The sequence below is a fragment of the Cydia fagiglandana genome, chromosome 14, assembly GCF_963556715.1.
Source record: "Cydia fagiglandana chromosome 14, ilCydFagi1.1, whole genome shotgun sequence".
Taxonomy (NCBI): Eukaryota; Metazoa; Arthropoda; class Insecta; order Lepidoptera; family Tortricidae; genus Cydia; species Cydia fagiglandana.
This window is the reverse complement of record NC_085945.1, coordinates 18,574,762-18,597,327: the sequence shown is the minus strand read 5'-3', so window position 1 is coordinate 18,597,327 and position 22,566 is coordinate 18,574,762. Positions and strand designations below refer to the sequence as shown.

Below are 22,566 nucleotides of genomic sequence, written 5' to 3'. Positions count from 1 at the left end.
AGAGTATTTAGACGATGTGAGTTCGCATTGCAGTATTTGATCGGTCGATTGAATTGGTTGTACTTACCTCAATAGGCAATGTAACCAACCTCGCTTGCGAGTTCACCGTCTATCTGATCTGATGCCCTGCCGCAAAAAAAAACAAAATAGAAATGTCGTTATGCTTCTACATATTTATTGCTCTTGCTTATTTGAGCGATAGAGACACAGATAAAGAGATTTAGATTTTCTGTTTTCGCAGTAGCTCCTCTGAGCCTTTAGTATGATTGGAGAACGCATCTTACGAACGATTCCATAGTGTCATTTAGTTTTAACTAATAGTCATATCAACGAAATTTGAACCTTCTATGCAGAAGTTAAATTCCATATTTAAGTGGCGTACAATTACACACATGCTTCGACTCGCCAGGCTATATGCAATTGAAATAAATATTTGACTCAGGCGTATCGCAGAAGCACGAACGATGACTCTGGCGTTGCCTGTCTCGTATCGAGAGTTCGCTACATATTGAACCAGTATAACTGTCACCTGATCTGTAACAGCATATGCTTAATAAGAGATCATGATATTCTGGTTGAAAGGTCCGACTGAGATCTCTATCTCTTAAAAGGGATCGGTCGCAATTAATTTGCTTTTCATTGAGATTCTCATTTTGAAATGGAGATATGCGGCGCATTCCGATGTTACTAATTAACTACGAGGTTTTCGAGTATCTTTTGATACATCGAACTTTAACGATAAACATAATAAAGGTATTAATAGAAATAGTTTTATTTTCCTGTCTAAAGTGTCTAGCCTAGTATTTTCCGCTGTTATATGATCCATCACCCTAGAAGTACATAATACACATAATAGTATCATCACATACTATAGGTACCTTGTCGTATGATGGCCCCTATGAAAGTTCATTTTATATGGATTAGCTGTTATGTAAAATGTTTTTAGAATTTTTTTGGCAGTTTAACATCACCTTATTTTTTATATGTGATATTAAAGTATTTTTTTTAATTAAGCCTAATCTAAATAAACTTGAAGGAACTGTTACCATCATTCGATGTTAGAGGTACATATAATGTTATGATAATACACGTAATGAATAATACTTCAAGCTTAAATCTTGAATTCGTTGGTAAAGTATAGTAAAGTACCTTTCTAGTGTAAAAATGAGACATAACCTATCAGCAACATTCTTAACAGGGTAAGATCTCAGCGGAAGCAGCAATTTCATAATGCTCTAATAGCGTGTCTATCCCCGACTCCACTTAGCACCGCACTCTTCGTTATTAAACGCATTGCTCTGCCATTAATTGGAGAAAATCGCTATAGGTATTTCCTGCAAACGCTTAGATCGGTTAATATCTTCTTAATTTGCTAATGTTTCAGTTAAAAGCATCTCACACTAACAAGAATGCCTCGAGAAAATCGCTTCAAGCGAATACGCTAACAAGCTACCGCGAATGTCGAAAAGACACGCAGCTTTGTCAATTTACATCTCTTTCACTCTTGCATCTTCGATATACAGGCAAATAGACGATCGATTGAACGAAGTGGTTCGCGGGTTCTTTTGTTCTTTATCTTTGTATTATATGTGATGCAGTCAGCTTCCAGCGGTTTTGCTCAGAGCGCTTTTTTTCTGAAATAAGGCACAAAAGTTATCTACAAAGAGTTAAATTATTGGATTCTATCATCTTACTTAAGCATGATGGAATCATTCAAATAAAGTTATACTTTCTTACAATTGATATTCATTAAACACTTTCGTTTATTACTCATTCATCATTCATCAATGAAATGAAGTTCTCAGTTAATTCTCAAACTGAAATTACTATGTTACAGACTGATAAAACTAAGACCTTCATCGAAAAATAATTTAAATTTACTAGGTACTAATTTACTAGAGCTAGGCTCATTATTTTTAAATTCATCTGCGCCTAACGTTACAAATTAAACAAAATCGTGTAAAACATCTGTTATTGCGACTGCAAAGTTCACTATTGTGCACAATTAGCTTTTTTACAAATAAAACCTTACGTCCAACGTAACAGAGTACAATTCCCATTGTCAAGCATTTAGCGACATGAGTTTGTACAAAGATGCTTATCTCACAGATCGAGATACGTTTTTGTAGCCATTTCACATTTACTGGAACCAGCGTCCGCTTTTCGGCCCGGTCACCGACCTAACCTGATTTCATAGTTACACTGTTTTTGCCATTATGATATCATTTGTATATTTCTTGGGCGAGTGTTTGTTTTATAAAAACAACAACGTTTTGATATAAAAAGGTTATCTCAGATGCTGCCGCGTGTAGGTGTTAGTCTAACGTTTTTTGAGCGCTTGTTTTGGTAAGTATCCTATTACCTCGAGAGTTTATTTTAAGAACGGCGTAAGTGTTGTAATATTACGATGATTTTAAAGCCTTTTTACAGTTCGGTATACTGACCAGTCTGGAAAGTTGCCTGTCATTTTAGTGTCTATTTTTATATTTACTGTTGAGACTGGTTTGATCCTTTGACATATAGCGGCACTCACAAGAAGAGCAAGTGCAAGTTTGATGCACATATGAATAATGTTTTCCGAGATAAAACTAGGTAGTTATTTACAATCATTCATGCACTCTTGCTTTACTGTATACTCGTACCTAAGAAACAGAAAGATATCATCGCACTACTACGAGTACTACCTTTTAAACGATTTGATCTTTTACATCATCATAAATTATTATGTGTACAAAAAGCGACCAAAGTATTATTTTTCTTGTCAAATTATCTCAGTTTAATGAATTTGTTTCCTAACGTGTCTTATATGTATTTGTATTTAAGTATCTATTATATGTATTGTCGTCTTGTACCCTCAACACAAGCCTATAAGAGCTTACCAGTTTGTTATCAGTGTTGACGGTGGAAGCTAGTTAATTAGTTACTAACATTACAGCGTTCAAAGTAACATAATATTTGTAATAAATGGCACTATTGCATATAAATTACCTCTCCTACAACCTAACATAGCGCGAGGATATGTTATGCAAACATGATCGATTATTACCAGCTCTGTTGCTTTCACAATCTCGATGCAAATCCTCGTAACGGACGACCACATAAAATTAGCATGCTGTGCTCCGTGATACCTACCAAATCATCTGCTCAACGTAACTTAGGGTTTGAATACATTTGAATACAAATACACTGTTACATAGGTACAGTCGTCATATACTATCTGAAACGCAAATTTATCTGAATATGCACTAATTCACTAATTTCATAAAACTTAGCAAACCTTTGTTAAATTTTGTTAAAAGTTGCTTATAGTGAACTAAATTATGTCAAAAGCGTGTGATTTAAGGTAACATTATAATTAATAAACATACTGTGAAATAGGCATCTTACAAATACTGCTAATGATACCACTGGGTCTTTAGTGGCAGGGAGCCTTTTACCCACATTCCTCAGAAGATATACATCTGCATTGACCACATTGCCCTTTAGAGCAGAGGTCAAAGTTGGCCCCGTTTGACCATATAAATCCAATAAGTGACAGTATCCGAACGATCTCCTTGGTTCTTGAAACCTTCTAGTACTGTACCTATGTTTGACCGTGTATCTGTTTGTTATAATTGTTTTGCTACGTGTTTGAGATTAGATTAGAAAAACCTTCGTTTTTTTAATTAACCATGTTACTGTTGATTGTAGAGTTATGTTCACAAATTCAACCTACCAAATACACGGGTACATGTCCAGATATTTGGATCATAAGTTTTCTATCCGTTCGGTTAGCTAACGGCTATGCTGACTTTTTAGAAATCTGTGTGCTGTTTTTAGAAGTAAAATAACCCTTAATAGACCATAGAAAAATCTTATTTCGTCGCAGTATACTTTGATATTAAAAAACAACCATAACCAGGATAACAAACTCAGCTACAAATCTAGCGCACTTTCTTTCAGCGTCTAATGAACAATCAAACCATTACCATTACTCTCATTATGAAAAGTCCAAACGCACGTCTTCTTTCTTACGTCGAAAGAACATACACGGTCCAGTGTCTCAAGTACTTAAGTCCTTTAAAACCATCGCGGAAGCGTCGGAGACCAGTAATTTGCTCTCGAATGATGAATGGCAAGTCCGGAGAGCTTGTTTGGGAAGTAATTGTTAGGACCGCAGCACTCGTTTAAATCGAAATGTACTCAACCTCATATTAGTATTAGACAATGCCTCCAATTGTGAACTTTGTTTACACATTGTTAAAGTTATTTTTGCAGTGATAAATTAGGGTGAGGTACGATGTAGGGAGAGTTAGTCGAAATGGTCATTGCTCCAAAGCACGCGATCAAAGACAGTTAAGTTTGTATTGAAATTAAATATTTTTTGTCCCCGTTTGGGAGCGGTCCAGTCGGTATGAATTGTTTAGGTCCGCTATTCGATTCAGTTAAACGTTTTTGCTGTTGCAAATACTTTAAGGTTTTCATTAACAATGGTCATGTACATGAATGACTCTTTCTTGGGAGTATTTATACGCCGTGTTACACTAAAAGCTCATTCTTCTTTTACCGCCATTCATACATTCTAGTAGCTCTTTAGTCTTTCAATTTATGCGTCTTTTTCCTGAAAAGGAACATCGGGCAACCTTCAAATCAAGAGTGAACAGGCACCTTCTGGGCAAGCTCGCTCCATCGTAGGCCACGTCTACGCCTCGGCTAGTCTGTGGCCATGAGTAAGCCCATTCATAATACAAAAAAAAAAAATCGGGCAATTAGGGATCTTGTCGCGCATTTTATTGCAGCATTTTTAACCCTTTGAACGCCACGCTTTTCGTTTGTAGCGCGTCTTCGGAAACTTTGTTGGAATGCACGAAGGTTGATATTGGTTGAAACTTTTTTCTCTTATTGGGATCGAATGAGCTCTTGATTCTGAGTGGAAATAAGATCAAAATTCCCAATTTTGAAGAAAATAGTGTAGTGTAAACAAAATGACCCAGACATGCAAATATTGCAAATAGACGAACGAACGTGGATCCTGGTATTAACGGCCGTCTGAGCCACTACTCCACTATCCACTATAACCATACACAGGCGTGGCTCACTCCGCGATTTCGTCGCTTTGCAACAGGTAGCAAGTACATCCGTTCCACACCAATTTTGGTGGCTAGCCATAAGCCCAGGGTTGCCAACTCCAATTTTTTTTACCCCTAGAGCTCAACTTAAAAACCCCTAAAACTGTACTATTATTTTGGAATAACCACTAAATAAAAAATAAAAGAAATTATACGTTTAATTAATTTTTTTTATACATTTTTCAGAATTTAGTACAATATTATGATTTTAAACCGGTTCGACATTTTTGTGATCATACATACATATGAACGTTATAGATGGTGAAGCAAATCTTGTCAGTAGAAAAAGGCGCGAAATTCAAATTTTCTATGAGACGATATCCCTTCGCGCCTACATTTTTCAAATTTGCCGCCTTTTTCTACCCTAAAAAAAACCCTAAAAAAACCACTAAAAATATTTAGCCCCTAAAAAACCCCTAGCTGGTTTATTTCCCCCTAAATTTAGTGGTAAAACCACTACGTTGGCATCCCTGCATAAGCCGCGCGTGGCGCTGTCGCTACCTAGCGGCCATATCACTGTCCTTGAGCGTAGTAAACGCGTTTCGTTAGAGAGTGAGTCTACCTAGTATTTATTTATTCTGTGCCACACCTCACACTTTCGGCTGTCCGTCCTTAACCCTTGCTTCCACCCTAGCTCCCTCCTTCGCACACTCCACTAATTCGATTAGTACAACTCGACCGCGCGCGCCCCAAGTACCTCTCATTGGACATGTGCGGTTAGCTTAGCTATTGTTTTTCGTTTTGCACAATTTACATTTAGAAGAAGACTTTTTTCAACCGTAAATACTGAATGTTGTAACTATCGTCCAATTTCGCGGCTTTACCTATAGGTAAAAAAAAATTACCTATAGATATCAGAAAATCTACCTATTTGGTCGAATCGATGTCGAATAAGACGATTTTATCGCGAAATGCACCATTTACCTTTATTATTTGGATAACCAAATAGAAATAAACATAATCTACTTCTAAAGACCATAAAAAATGCTGTTTACAGAAAAAAGTTTTCTCCAATCAAAAAATTGTCTGAACCGAAAAAGTAATTAAAACATGTAATCTTCGTAAGTGAATATTGTTCTTTATTTGGCACTTAGTAGCTCAAGTGGAGTGAAGTGGTTAGTGGAGAGTGAAGACGTTTAATGTTATTTGTTTTGTTTCGAAGTGATTGCATTTAGAAGTGTTTTGAGCCCTTTTAACTTACAATGACAAAGTTGTTCGACAGAAAACGTAATTTCTAAGGTACAGTTGAGTAGCAATTAAAAGTTTGTCAGTTTGTTTACAATTTGTTTTGTCGATGTTTGGGAGACAGATTTTCGATAATTTCCTTTTGTTAGTGTAACTTTATATTCTATTGTTCGTGAATTTCACGCTACAAAGTTAAATGGGTGATTCATAAGTAAATATTTTATTAAATATATACATTCCAAATATGGACCGGATGGTCCGTAATCAGAATCGCATATATTTATTTCATTTTTATGCCATGCCAATACCAATCGGAAATTCAATGCACTTGCAGTCTTGCACGAAAAGAGTGCATTCAGCACTGCAAAAAACTAATTTCCTGCTATACCATCATTCCATTATTATACCTCCACGGAGATGAATTCTTGAAACGAGACTTTTTTCGCATAATCATCAATGGCCTTTTACTGAATCTTATCATTGGAAAATAGGTCTTACAAGCTGGTGGTTAAGTTGAGTTTTGAGTGTAGGTAGTGTTAGGAGTGCTGGGATGAGGGTCGGCCAAGGACGGCCATTGTGGGTACAGTGGAAATCCGGCTGTTCCGCGGCCGGGGCTAGCAGTGTGCATACATATTAGGTACTATAGTTAGACTGGAGTGCATACCGGTTGCAGTACATAAATTGTTGATGGCAGAACATTACTAATTTAAATTAATATATTTTGCTCTAAAATTATGATTTTACGAAGGTATAACTATGTCAAATGATATGGCTATAGCCTAGTACCTATTCTGTGGATTTAATTCTTAATTCAGAATATTTTTCTGTATTATGTGAGACTTACCTTAACAGGCATAGCTTTGGACTAGTTTGGACTAAATAATCTAAAGGGGGAGTAGGAGGTAGGGGTATTTAGATTTAGTGTATCGTATAGATATGTGGTCGGACTTGTCTACATGGCATCGTGATAGTGACAATTTATCTCTTAAAATCGCGCGGTGTTTATAAGTGACATGTGTTCTATCACATGGATAGCTCCGTCCATCTTACGTCTTGATCACACCGATCGTACCGAGTACAGTAGCGAGTGCCCGAGTGCTCAGAGGGGCTACCGCCAAAACCGAAATTCGCAAATTGCGGGGATCTTTCTCTTTTACTCCAATGAAGGCGTAATTAGAGTGACAGAGAAAAATGCCCGCAATTTGCGAACTTCGATTTTCGCGGTTATAGCCCAGTTCGGTTTGTGAGCCTTTACTCGGTCGAGGGCACTCTCTCGCCACTGTACACGGTACGTGTGATCAAGGCATTACGCCAGCTGATTGCAGCAGTGTTTGATTGTATGTTTGTTTGTCCACAGATAGTGTTGTGCTCGTGCCTGTGAAGTGCATCGATGATACTCTAGAAGCTCCGGGACGGGGGGCGCCACGCTGCTCGGATTTATCATTTGTAAGTCATTCTTTGAGAACACTACGAGTTTTATTTATTTAAAATCACGTGTACGCACTTACTGCTCGCCCTAACGCCCTTAAAGTGTGCTCAAAGGCTTTCCTAGCCCTTGCACTCGTATACTCATGAAATTGGAACGGAGGCTGCTGAGCTGTGACCACTAGCCAAGAGGTTATGGCGCTAGCCGCTCAAGTTGAACGCCGGTTCGGATCCGGCTCGGGCACATTACACCTGTGTAGTTCAGAATGTATGTAGTTACTTATGATTTATATGTATAATTACTATTATCGAAAGATTTCCTAAAATAAATTCGTGCAATTGGATAAATATGTACTTGTACAGTCACCTGCAATAATATGTTATTCTTCGAAGGCTGCAAAAATATCTGACAAGGTCTTATTTGTAGAGCCATAAGGGCCCCCCCACATCTGGCGTCTTTCGAGCGTCGGCGTCTGTCGGCGTCGGTCCAGCGCTATGGAAAATGACGTCGCTGCGCAGTTGCGTCGACGTTGCGTCGACGTCGGACATAGAATTGTAGACGCCGACGCTCGAAAGACGCCAGATGTGGGGGGGCCCTAAGAGCGTGTCACATATTTTTGCGGCCATCAAAGAGTAACATATTTTTGCACAGTGCAGCACAGTGTGGGCGATGGTACCTTAGTAGACTAACACTCCATTGACGCCGGTACCCTTATTTTCAACCGGTTCACTGCTTTACTAAGTCGTAAGGGTATTACGAGGGACGGCACCCCATAAACCAGTTTTTATTATCCTATGGCCTGCCTTGACCTAAAACCATTGCAACTTAGTTTAGCGCTGCGGCCCGAAAGTTGACTCTCTGTGGCCGGAGGGCAGAAAATACTTGAAAGGAGCACAAACTTTTAGATACATTGGCGTCGTTTTTATACTATTTCAGGACAGTTTTACATTGTGGTATTTAAGAGAGATTTGAAAAGTACGGTTAGATCTGACCACTAAAAGGGGTGTGCTTTTACCGTCCCTACCACATAACATAATGTCCATGATAATATCTGTAGGAACTACTAAACCAAAAACGTTTTAAGGCCGAGCCACACCGGCTTGCGTGTGCGTGACGTGCGCGTGTGCGTGCGCTAAAATGTTGGAGCCGCACACGCACACGTCACGCAAGCGGTGTGCCGTCTCTCATAAGGATCTGTATACTACAACGCCGCACGCGCACGTGCACGTCACGCACACGCAGCCGGTGTGCACAGGCCTTTAGAAGCAATCAGTTCCATATTCATATATTCAGTATGATTACTCATTCAGTATTTACTCATCAGACTCATCTGCTTATCGTTTTCGTAAGCGTTACAGTACCTCAGTTACGGATTTCTTGCGCCTGCATCTCCAAGGTTCACTGAGTCTTACTACTGATCCTAACCTAATTACTGATTTAGGTTAGAACCAGTGGTAAGTACCTACCTACTTTTTATTTCTTTGACATTTTTAAGAAAATGTATTGTAACATGCTTAACATCGATTGTATTTCGATTAGAAACGGCACGACAACCCGTCCTACGTTCCTCCAGCTGTGAAAGTCAAGGTTCACCGCAGGCGACCGCGAAACTAAAGAAAACGTAAACGTAATGAGTCACACGCAAATTAAATACTATCACAATACGCACAAGTGTTCCTTTAAACGGTGAATCACGCGGCCTTGGTACCGATAGTGTTATATATTAGTAAATACAGTTATCGAATGTTACTGTCTTAAAATATGAAATGTAGTATGTATATGTTTGATTATGACTAAGTTACATAATGTGCGGTTATGTTTATGCTGTTTCTTGAGGATTTTTGCAAGTTTAAAGAAAAGTCGAAGAGTCATTTTTTCGATTCTAACTAAACATTATGTTCGTTTACGGATAATGAAAGATATATGACAAGGAATAGTATAGGTACTCTTCATCACACTTCCTCATACAGTTCGCTGGTATTTCACGCAGGTTTAAGGGGAGTAGGTAATATAAAAAAAACCCTACAGAGTAATGGATTTTTTTAATTATGCTTCCAATTCCAAATCCAGAACCAAAAAAGTTATAAGTTAAAATATATCATTAATGAATTAGATTAGAAGTACCTACCTAGCATGTGAATGAAGTGCTTCTTATTTCACGCATTTGAGTAAAACGCACACAGTTTACCCTTATTTTAGGACAGTGGTGAGCAAAGTTTCTTCGTGGGGGGCCAGAAAGTTTAGGAAATTTAAGTGTAGGGCCAGAATTGTAGCCAAAATTTATTTTGATTTGCAATCATCGTGGGCCAAAGCCATATACTAATTATTTCATAGGACCGGCGGCGGGCCGGATAAAATTCATTGGCAGGCCGGAGATGGTCGCGGGCCGTACTTTGCCCACCACTGTTTTAGGATGAACAACAAAATATTTAATGAAAATGCTTAAAATATAAAAAAACAAAACTTTTCCGCAATGATCTCGAAGCGATGATGTTTATCGAACGGTTTAAAGAATACCGATTACGTTATAGACCGGCCGGAGCGGAAAGCCTCCAAATCGGGCAGCGGCGGCCGCGGCACCGTTACGTAGACGCCGTGAGGCAAGGAATTTGTCGTCTCGGTGACGTGTACAGTCACCTGCAATAATATGTTACTATTCGAAGGCCGCATAAATATGTGGATACTACAATCTATGGATGCAAGAGGAATTGTGTACTAATAAGTACCTTATGATGAAATAATTACATCTTAAGATACGAGTATAAATATGTAGAGAGATTATATTACAGTTACACTACTAGCGACCCGCCCCAGCTTCGCACGGGTAAACCTTAATAAATTATACACCTAAACCTTCCTCAAGAATCACTCTATTGATAGGTGAAAACCGCATGTAGACGCCGCAAGGCAAGGAATTTGTCGTCTCGGTGACGTGTGCCATAGCTGCTACAATCTAATTCTATGGATGCAAGAGGAATTGTCGACTTATAAGTACAGTCACCTGCAATAATATGTTACACGACGAAGGCCGAAAATATCTACTCTTAACGATCTTATTTTTAGAGCCATAAGAGCGTGTGACCATTTTAGCGGCTTTCGAATAGTAGTATATTATTCCAGGTGCAGTCACCTATGTTTGTGTTGTGATATGGTTTGTGACATTCTAGTAATATTAACATTAATTTTCTTATCCGTATCGCGTTACGTCGCATCCCAAAGTAATGATCAATTTGTCAACGGTATTACATAATTATCTTAAGATATATTTAATTACTATGTATTGTATATTTATAATTAGTAATTACGCTATACGGGTTATGCCATTTCTTTTAAGTAGTATACAAATTTGATCACTTTTTCCAATTTCAAATCATAGTTCAAGTTTACAACCACGGTAAAAAAAAAAACAATATTTATTTCATCATTTCCCATAGCATAGGTTTATGACTTCGCTCGCTACGTACTCGCTTATCGTAAATATTTTATGTGTTTATAATTTGCAAGGAGTACTTACGTAACTGCTGTAAAGGAATGCATCATGAATATCATGATTCATGGTGTTTATGTTAGATATCCTCACTCAGTATAAGTACGATGGTTGCGTTTAGTTATATCCTATAACGTTTAAAACTTTTGCGTATTGAACAATATTAAAAAATAATTTTATCAGTAGGGCTAAGATGATCGGTTTCTTATCATCTGTCATCAACATCATGCCTGTCACATTCAAACAAGCGTGTAAGTGCGAAATTGACACGTGAATGACAAGTGATAAAAATGCGACCATGTGTATTGCGAATTTTTTTTGTTAAATTTTGTTTCCGACGTTCCGACGCAGATGCTGGTCGTGGTCGCGGATAACCGACGTCCAAGCATAATGTCAAAATAGAGATGTGTGTTACCATCCGGTGAAAAGTTGTAGTTAGTGTTGTGAATAACGCTCATTTCGAGGCAAGACTCGAATCCTTAAGACTCTAGAGGCTTAACACTTAACACCTCAAAGACGGCAAAGACGATTACGAGTCTTGAGGGCTCGAGTTTTTAAGCCTAAAAACAAACGTTATACACAACACTGGTTGAAGTAGTACGTAAGTAGACGAATAATGACGTCCAGTGGTTCTACTGAAAATATGAGTAACACGACGATATTTTCTTGCCGTTTGACTCGAGTATCGTCAAGTGTCGCGTGCGTCGGCTGCTATGCGAGTCGCATGCAAAGACGAGAGTACTGTAATTATGGCTTAATGCAGGAGCTGCGTACAATCGTACATACACGATATGTTCACGTAATAGTCGCGATTATGTCCTCTCGCTGTGGACAGGACATTCATCTCTTTTGCACTTGCATCACCAGCCAGACGTTATAGAGTTGCTACATGATAATGACAAAATTAAAAGTAGAATAACATTGCAGCTATTTAAATAAAGATCAGTTGCTTCGAAATAGACTTCAATCAATTTAAATGTGATAATCGTATGTAATCTCAACCAGCACGCATAGGATAGTCGTTGGTATTTTTTATGATAATATGAGGCAAACGAGCAGACGAATCGCCTGGTGGTAAGCAATTACCGTCGCCCATAGGCACCTACCAGAGGGGATTAAAGTGTGTTGCAGGCGTTTAAGATAGGAGTACGCTCTTTTCTCATATTGTGTCGGAAATACCGCGGGCGACAGTTCATTTCGTAGTTAAGCTGTGCGAGGCAGTATACGTCTCTGGAGAATCGCACAGTTAAGTTTTGTAAAATTGCCGTAACAAATGCTTGCGCTTGACCTTTGACTTTATTCGCATCGTACAACTTATTTTGGTCACGAGATTGCACCTGATAAAATTAGAGATACATACGCGCTACTTAATTTGGATAACCATTGATCCACTTTCGGATCGTAATCATCGATTGCGAAGTAGATTGCACTGAATTACATATCACTCGGACATGTGCAACCAAATTACTAATAACACCAACACCCCTGACTGATCATAGGTCGGTCTTACGCCTTTGTAATACGGTTTATGTTTAACCAGCTACCATTGTGGACGATTACGCATTATTGGTAGCCCGAGGGCTGATCATTTCTATGCCGACGGTAATAATTGAAAGATATGCTTTGGAAAACATGGTGTTTGTAGCTTAAAAACTTACAACGGATGTGGGCGGCGATGGGAGAGTATTTGGCCTCATACGTGCCGCCATCAAGCCATCATAGGTATTAGGTTTTACTAAATACCAGCAACAATATATTCTTGTATATTAGGACATACACTATGTTACAAGCTTTTATTTAGTTTCACCTGACCGTTGTCTGTCTGGCTGTCTGTAATCAAATCTTGCAAGTTATATTTGATCCACTTCCCGGTTTCCGATTGAGCTGAAATTTTGCATGCATGTATAAATCGGATGACAATGCAATATTATGGTACCATCGAGCTGATCTGATGATGGAGACAGGAGGTGACCATAGGAACTCTATGATAAAACAACGCAACCTAATTCTGTTTGGGGCTTTTAGAATTGTCTCAATGAGTATTAGTTGTCCGTCATAAGAAAAGTACAGTCAGCGATAAAAGCTTGTACCAAACATGACATTTTTGCCATAAACTCATTTTCCATGTTAGATCAATGCTTGCGTTGAAGATGCAAGTTGATCATATAATATTTGAGGACAAGACAAATCGACCTAGTCCCAAACTAGGCACCATTTGTGCCATGCGTGTTAGGCAACGAATTACCCACTTATTAGATACATTTAAATCCATAGCTCTATAGGATACGTTTTCGTGATAAACACAAATAAGTGCTTATCTAAATTCGAACGTAGCTTCGTCACTACGTACGGCTTGGAAACCATTGAAGGACGTCAAAATTCATTTGGACAATTCATGTTTGACTCATTTTAAAGCTTAGATTATTACTAGAACAAGCTAGTTAATCTATGTAATATAATCTTAAAATAGATCTTCTAAATGATTCAACTTAGTTCTAACGACACGATTCATTGTCTTGGTGACATCTTTAATTGATTCTACTCGCCATATCTTCGCGATTACGATAATCATCGTCAATAGTTAATCGCAATTGACATGTTAATCGTTAATCTCGATTGAATTTGTCAATTGTGCTCGAAATAACTCTATTTTTGCTTGTACTAAGTGACTTTTACAGGCATTTTACAAACTTATCATGTTTAAATTATCTCTACAATACTGTAGGTACTGTATTTTAACTGAATCTTAAATTAGATCGTCTAAATAGTTGATGTTAGCACTAGTCTAGCGTCGCAACTAATCGCGTTGATCTCATCTTTAATTGCTCCGAGACACGCAATATCTTTGCGGCGAATGTAATACGCGTAGTTAACGTCTAATGAAGGTTTTATTATGTTGTTAAACATTAAATTTTGACGTAATATATGTGGAAAGTTAACAGCAATTGTACGACGATGAGTGACTGTATAATAAAATACTTAGTCACTTACTCCGTTGGCTCAGTGACCCAAAATGAGACTTATTGGCCACCGACACAAGACAGCGCCTCCTTTCTCGGTCCTGTGCGACCTCTCGCCAATTGTTGACTCTAAGTTCGCGCAGATCCGCCTCCACCGTGTCGCACCAGCGGTAGTTGGGGTTTGAGAGAATGGATGAAGATCGGAACGTGAAAAGAGAATACCTGGGCCGCCCAGCAGGAGGACGTCCTGTCGGACGCCCCAGGTATAATAACATAGTGGAAATTATTATTTGTTTTATCTTAATATTGCCAGGAAAATAAAAAACACAAAAAAAAAATACAAATCAGGTCAATGGAGAAGGTGAGTTTGGAGATTTGTTTCCATAGGAAAAATGCAAGTACTAAAGGAATACAGAACATCCAGCACAATATGCGCACTTGCTCGACTTGAATGGATAAATATTGCCAAAATGCTGTCAGTTGGTGCATTTCCCTTTTTCTCTCCATATTTTATTCTTAAAGTAAACATATGTATTATGTTACCCTTTACCACATCAAGGTATACTTTAGGAATTCGCTCAACCCCTAACTCAGAAGTGGAAACAGCGAACACCAATCAATTAACAATCCCATCGCGCGCAATCAAAGCTAAACAACACGATGATTCAACTGTCCAATCATTACAAGCCAATAAGACCTATCTCCATACCTTTTAGTAGCATCCCACAGACCATTTATGATTCTTACGTCAACGGAATAAAGTCTTGAATTGGTTACCTTTTAAAAGTGACAAAACTCTTTTTGGTTTCGAATGGTACTAGGTGATAATTCCAGGGCAATCGAATAGTTACGTAATTCATCGATGATGCTCACGGAGCAAACCAATTGTCGATAAGTGGATGATATTCGCGGCGAATATGAGTTGACCCGCCGCGTGACTTTTGATCTTAAAGACGCACCCAAATTAATCAAGTCAGTGATAAATCTATACGCTCATCAAGTATGAGATAAAAGAATGGAGTGGTAAATACATATTATGTAACATGTATGTATTGAAATTGACATAAGTCGTTGTAGTTGAGATAAGTCTAGGGTATTCGGAACTGACTGATGACTGTCGTCACGGAGCAAACCGGTCGAAAAAGTCGAACCGGTAGAAAATTGATAAGTGGGGTCAAGTAATTCACAACCAGTATGTGTTGATCTTGATTTAATTGCACCGACTATTTTCAATGACTATTTTGGAGTACCTAAACTTATTTATACACTCTATTCAATACAGCTAGGTTCTATGATTAAAAAAATCGGACAAGTGAAGGTCGGACTCACCCACAGAGAGTTCCGTACTTTTTAGTATTTGTTGTTATAGCGGCAAGGCGGCTATCTTTATTCATGAGATACTGCCTGGTGACCGAAAGATATATGGACAGTGGAGTCTTAATAGGTAATAGGGTCCCGTTGTTACTCTTTGGGTAAGGAACCCTAAAAACAGGGTTGGCTGTGGTTATAATCTGCGAAAATTTGTCCTAACTTATTTTACGCCTAAGTTGAAATACGATCAAAAATTCAAAACCCAAGAATAGTTAAATGACCCTCTGTTAATTTGTAATCAAAGTTATATTGTGACCAACACACCATAGAGTTCATTCAAAGTCTTGTAAGATAATGAGTATAGAGGTCACTGCAATGTTTCCAATATTCCGCTCTGTGACACATTGTTCCTTTGTGCCTTTGTGTGTGCGTCATGACTAATTCTCGAATTAAAGCGGTCTGCCCGTCCGTCTGTTATGCGCTCGGATGAACACAACTGGTACCTAGGTATTATAGATGTAGAGGTACTTACCTATATAGCTCAGGGGGAAAAAGTTGATGTTGAGCGTTTGATAATGAGTGCATATATTGAGTACGAGTAAGTAGGTATTTATAGTAAAAGCCATATAGTAAAACAACAGTTTGAGTAAGCAGTGTCTATGACCAACTTTTATTAAGGCCCATTTACATGGTGCGAGTTTCTCGCCTCGAACGCACGATTATCGTAGCACGAGAAAAAATATAGTATCATGTAAACTAAACATACGATATCGTACTAGAAGGAGCGATAATCGCCTCGCCTTTGCTGATTGGATGTCTCCGTGTAAACAGAATTTTAATGCGAGAATCGCATTTCGAGATTTTGGAGTTCATGTTTGTTGGAGTCCCAATTTTATGCATTTTTTGGGACATTTAAAATGGTTTATTAATAGGCAAAACGCACAACAATATTTTTGTTTTCATACAGTGTCTTTTGTGATGTTTGACCATAGGTACACTGAGGGGTGAATTATGTAGGTCATACTGAACAGCTTTTACTGTGGAGTGTGGAGCCAACCCCGAAATCGCGAAAAACAAATTTGCTTTTTCCATAGAAAACATTGACATATTATGATTATGACTCTTCGAAATTTATGACAACCTACCATGGAGTAGGGAAAAGTTTGTTTTGTATGACCTACAGATGTATTCGCCCCTCAGAGTATCGTCAGATATCAGATATCAGGATATCACAGAAACACCTTGTAGGTATATTTATATGTTGTTGTTTCCCGGTAACTTATTTTTTCTTAAAAGCAACATCACGTTATTTCAGCCAAGAGCCAATATTAAAATACTCATAAATACAATTTAAAATATATTGAAATTAACAATAATGAGTGAAACAAGAAATATTTACTAAGAATATTGACAATATAGTGAAAAGATTAGTAACAAATCACGTAGATTGACAGATAAAACTCGTATAAAAATCGGTTCGTACCAATTCGTGCGATACTCGCACGTACGTGAAAAAATGTCATACGAGAACCAGTTTAGACGAGTCGAGAAATCGTATGCAAATATGGTTACATATCAGAATACCGAAAACTGATTTACCTAATGTTGAATCACCTATGCTTGATTCACCTATTTTTAAATTACCTATCGATCAATTTACCTAAACATTGACTGACCTAAGTTTATAATACCTAAGCTTAAATAACCTAATGGACGAAACATCTAATGCACGATGTACCTAATGCACGTTTTACCTATTGCACGTTTCACCTAAAGCTATTATACCTAATGCACGAATCACCTATAGCTGATATACCTAATGGACGATACACCTAAAGCTGATATACCTAATAAACGATGTACCTAAACTTGATTTACCTAATGGACGAAATACCTAAAACTGTTAAACCTATCGCACGAAACACCTAAAGTTGATATACTTCCTGCGCGAATTACCTAATGTCGATATGCCTAATGCACGGAATACCTAAAGTCTATATACCTAGAACAAAATTCATATCATTTTGCCGAATGATCAAGTGGCAATTCCACCCAATAATTCGTATGATTTCCCAATCTTACAGTAGAAACTGTTTGTGCGGATAACAACTTAAAAATACACTTTTTGAAACGCTACTTTTTAGGTAGTAGAATGATTTTGTAAGTCTGATACAAAATTAGTTATCTTATCCTATCTTATCAAAAACTTAATTTTTGTAAGTTAACATCATGACGATGAAATAAAAGTCTGTTTTGGCACTGTTTGGTCGCAGTTAACCTAACACGCTCCTCCTCGCTTTACTCGTCGTCGCACCTATCTCGACTCTGGCAAACGACTAGACCTTATATTATAATAAAAAATAGTTAGCCAATTGAATGATTTGGCTAAAAAATGTATACTAAATGTTGTATGTCTTAGTAATATTCTACTAAACAATAATTATATTTTTTTTAGGTACATATTTCATTCATTAAGCGCATCGACTTCAGGTATTTCGTGCATTAGGTGTTTCGAATTTAGGTATTTCGTTCATTAGGTATGTTAACTTTAGGTAATTCGATGATTAGGTATACCGACTTTAGGTAATTCGTGCAGTAGGTATGTTAACTTTAGGCAATTCGATCATTAGATATACCGAGTTTAGGTATTTCGTGCATTAGGTATATCAACATTAGGTGTTTCGTGTATTAGGTATATTAGCTTTAGGTATTTCGAGTATTAGGTGTTTCAACTTTAGGTGAATCGAGCATAGGTATTCTGAGCTTAGGTAAACCAGTTGTAGGTGAAACGTGCAATAGGTAATTCGTTCATTAGGTGTTATGAGCTTAGGTTAATTGATCATTAGGTATTTAAAAAAATAGGTGAAACGAGCATAGGTGATTCAACATTAGGTAAATCGATTTTCGGTATTCTGATATGTAACCGCAAATATCTCCCTAGAACGCAGCTCCCCGTGTAAACTATTTCGCCTGGCGATAATCTCCATTCGAGTATCGCATGACATAATCGTAGGCGAGTTTTTATTTCTCGCATGAGTGTAAACATTTTTATACGATAATCGCCTGACGATTATTGCTTACGATAATGTCATACGATTTCTCGCCCCAAAGCGTGCGAGAAACTCGCACCATGTAAATGGGCCTTTAGTGCCGCTTACTTAAGGCTCCTCAATTGAGTTATCATCAAGGCTAATAACCTCAAGTACTCTGGTGGCGAGCGAGCTCTACTGAATACTTCGTCTTCTACTAACGTTGCCTGTGTTGCCGCTTCCTCCGGTGCTACTCCTGATAGTCCCGACCCTAATAGTGCTGCTTTCTTAAACCTCCTTCAATTGAGTTACCATCAAGGCTAATAACCTCAAGTCCTCGGGGTGCGAGCGAGCTCTACTGAATACTTCGTCTTCTACTAACGTTGCCTGTGTTGCCGCTTCCTCCGGTACTCCTGATAGTCCCGACCATAGTGCTGCGTTCTTAAACCTCCTTCAATTGAGTTATCATCAAGGCTAATAACCTCAAGTACTCTGGGTGCGAGCGAGCTCTACTGAACGCTTCGTCTTCTATTAACGTTGCCTGTGTTGCCGCTTCCTCCGGTGCTACTCCTGATAGTCCCGACCCTAGTGCTGCGTTCTTCCTGGGAATAGAAAAATAAAAGATTAGTTATTTTTATAGTTTACTTGGTTTAAGAGATAGTGCAAACAGTCCATGGATAAATCACAAACATCATGCACAGTAGGTACTGTGTACTTTTGAGAACGTGCGTGATATTTATTTAAGATCACCGACGGCAATCTATAGACAACACAGACTTCCCCGATAAGTGTACCCGTTTTGCCCTTTAGTATTATGATAATCGCTACAATCGCGATAAAGACTTTTTTCCGATTCGATACTTTGCGATCTTGTAATTTTCACGTGATACTTACGAGTCTGTTCGGAAAGAGATGAGTTGTGGAATGTATTGGACCCCATATATTCCACGACTCGTCTATTTCCGAACATACTCTATCAATAAACGCGACCTTAACGTGCCCTCTCGTTGTAAAGTCGATCCCGATATTCAGTCTAATCAGTACGGATACCTATGATAAGTATTTATGAAATCGACCGTTAAATCTCCTGATATTTCGACGCAACTTTGACATCCACCCGTTATCTTCAGACCCGTGAACAAAATGTATATAACTGCGTTGAAATATCGGAGGCTCGAAAAGTAATACAAAAGGTAATCACTAGATTTTTTTTACTGCGCATACACTTACAGTGCTTTCACGAACTGACTTCGAGCGTCGCTCGTCAATCCCGCCCGCCAATCATTTGAATTCTCATCCGCATGGACCGCGCATGCATCGCCCATTTTAAACACCTATTTACTCAATTTAACAACAAATACACAATTTCTACTAAATATTTACACAAAACACGTCCGCTGAGCCTCAGAGAACTACTTTCACTGGAGAAATCAAATGGGATTTTATACTTATTGATAAATATGACGTCCGCGACGTCCAGATAGCTTTGTTTTTATGCAATTACATTAATAATCATGTCTTTAGTTTATTACACTTAAGTGCATTGATAAGATAAATGTGACCTTATGATTCTAAATCAATGTCAATTTAATTAATGAATATTAATTAATTTTCTAGGTCGGTGTTTCTTGCAATGAGTTTATTTAATTACAGATTTTTAATTATTTATTATAATCCAGCTGCAAGGTGCCCATATGACGTCCCCTGCATGCTATGCGGTCCCGTCTCAAAATTTATGATTATTGGAGATAGATTATTCAATCTTAATTAACTAGTAGTTTTTGAGAAAAATGGCAACATTAGTTTGCACCATAGACTAGGAATCCTCTAGACGTAGTTTAGAGCAATTATTTCATGCAACCGATGCTGCCAAAAATGCGGGGGTGCGCGGGACGAGGTGAGCGAAGTCCCGTGCCGTAATTGGTCCGTTCAAACGACGAACGAGTTCACGGACGTCACACAAAGACACTTTCGACTCGAACATGCATGGAGTAAAATTACCGTATGCGTGGCAGCGGGGGTAGCGCGACTATGCCCAGTCTTGAGGATGTTTTGTCTGTGGTTTGCACAAACATCCTCTCACCCCAAACGCATATACCGTCTCCGTTCCGTCGTGGGTAAAAATAATAAAGTTAAAACCAATAATCATAAATTTAGAGATATGTAGCTGCATTGCTATTGCTATACAGCAGCAGGGGACGTAGAGTTTGTGTCTGTGTTAATCCCCCTAGGTATGGTGGTATAGTCTGCAAAATAGCAAAAAACGTGTATGTACTTAAATACATATACATACCTTGTTTTTGAGTATATTCATATAAAATACATAGTTACACATATATTCATTTTTAAGGGATGGTGGCTTTGGTTATAATTGTTTCATTTATACTCACAAGCACACACACGCAATACAGTTATATAATAAAAAAGTGTAGAAAACACCTATATCTATCTAAAGAAAAACACTTTTTTTTTATATTTGATAGGCCAAACATTGACACGTCCGAAAACTGCTTAAACTAACTCTTGTACTAGTTAGCTTGCTAACATGCTAGTTGATTAAATTAGTTTGACCTTGGCAATGACTTCAGATAAAGACCTTTCTAAATTTTATAATTACTCCCGACCAGACGTAGCTTCAACCAATCCTTATCTTTTAGATCATAAGATGCATAATTGCTTGTACTTTTCTATAATAATATAAGATTCCACTTGCTCATTGTAGACCGGTTTGATACGCGGATTGATTAGGGAGACTCGGTTTAATGATACCGTAAACAAGATGGGTCGAAAGACACGAATGTCTTGGATGTCTACGAAGTGCCATTCTTATGTTGGTTTGACACTTGCAGCCTTGTTTTCTGGATAAATAGACAATATTTACATATATGGAAGTGTTTATTTATTTATTTATTTATTTAAACTTTATTGCACAAAACATAAAAATAATGTACAAATGGCGAACTTAATGCCTAATGGCATTCTCTACCAGTCAACCATCGGAAAGGTCAAAGTGTTCTACAATTCTCACAATAACAACATAAACAGTAGACTTTTTTTCCAAATCCTGTGTGTATAACATGTTAACATGTCTTGTCAAATGTCGTCCAGACGTAATAGACATGTAGGGGAGGTAGGGGACCATTGGGCAGTCGGGAGACTCGGGCACTCCCTTGTAATACACATTTTTATTCGTCATTCGCGATACATTTTGTTATTTTCATTCGTTATTCGTCATTCGGATAAAATTTGCCCATCTCTACCCATCACGTGTAGTGGCCGCAGCCGGGCCAAATTACACACTGAGAAGGTTGGTTCTCTATTTAGCTGCTTTGGTTCTCAGTTCTCTATCTGATTTACAAGAGGGTACCTATATACTTCGTCTGAACAACGTCGTTTAATCTTAAGCAGTAAATTGCTTAAACAAATAAACAACCTCAACGAGGCTCGTTGCGATAATTGAAAACAGACCAGCACGCCAATACAAATGTTGGTGTAGTTTTTGTATGTCCGTCCGTCGCGGATGGTCGGAGACGCCTAAACAGCGGAAGTGTATTGTAACAGTTGTATAGCAATTTGTCCACTTTCCGTATCAACTCGATTTTAAACTACGTACGAGTATGCATGTAGTTGCAGAAGTAATTAAGCGGGCGAGGCGCTTAAAATAATCTGAACATTTTTATTGTTAGAAAGCAAGAGAGTGCGCAGTGCTAAAATCGTTTTTAACACCTCGTCCGCTTAGCCACTTTAAATAAGTACTGGCCAATATTTAAGTAAAGGTTTTGTTTGTAACAATAGTTATGTAGTTACATTGATCAATCTATAAGTATAGGTACAGTATAATCAGCGTACAAAAACATTTGACTATACAATACAATACAAATACTCTTTATTGCACAGAATACAGAATACAGAATACAGATATTTATTGGTAAAAATAAAAGTACATTCTACAAGTCACAATAAAATACAAATTATACAAGTAATAAAACAATAAAATTATAGATCAATAAAATAACAATAACAAACAATCATAATTTTCATTTCACAGTGTTGGGTCAAT

General features: G+C 37.9%; 3 protein-coding genes across 8 annotated transcripts in view; 1 reads left to right on the top strand and 2 right to left on the bottom strand.

Moving 5' to 3' along the window:
- Positions 1-22,566, bottom strand: part of LOC134670921 (uncharacterized) — a 236,359-nt gene that overhangs the window by 46,444 nt on the left and 167,349 nt on the right. The gene's annotated exons all lie outside the window — the stretch shown is intronic.
- LOC134670911 (protein kinase C and casein kinase substrate in neurons protein 1) overlaps positions 1-22,566 on the top strand; it is a 172,339-nt gene that overhangs the window by 7,000 nt on the left and 142,773 nt on the right. The window contains exon 2 of the mRNA XM_063528734.1: positions 7,651-7,739. The gene's annotated coding sequence lies outside the window, so the exon portion shown is untranslated. The remainder of the gene's footprint in view (positions 1-7,650; positions 7,740-22,566) is intronic.
- LOC134670912 (SWI/SNF-related matrix-associated actin-dependent regulator of chromatin subfamily E member 1-like) overlaps positions 1-22,566 on the bottom strand; it is a 382,337-nt gene that overhangs the window by 324,709 nt on the left and 35,062 nt on the right. The gene's annotated exons all lie outside the window — the stretch shown is intronic.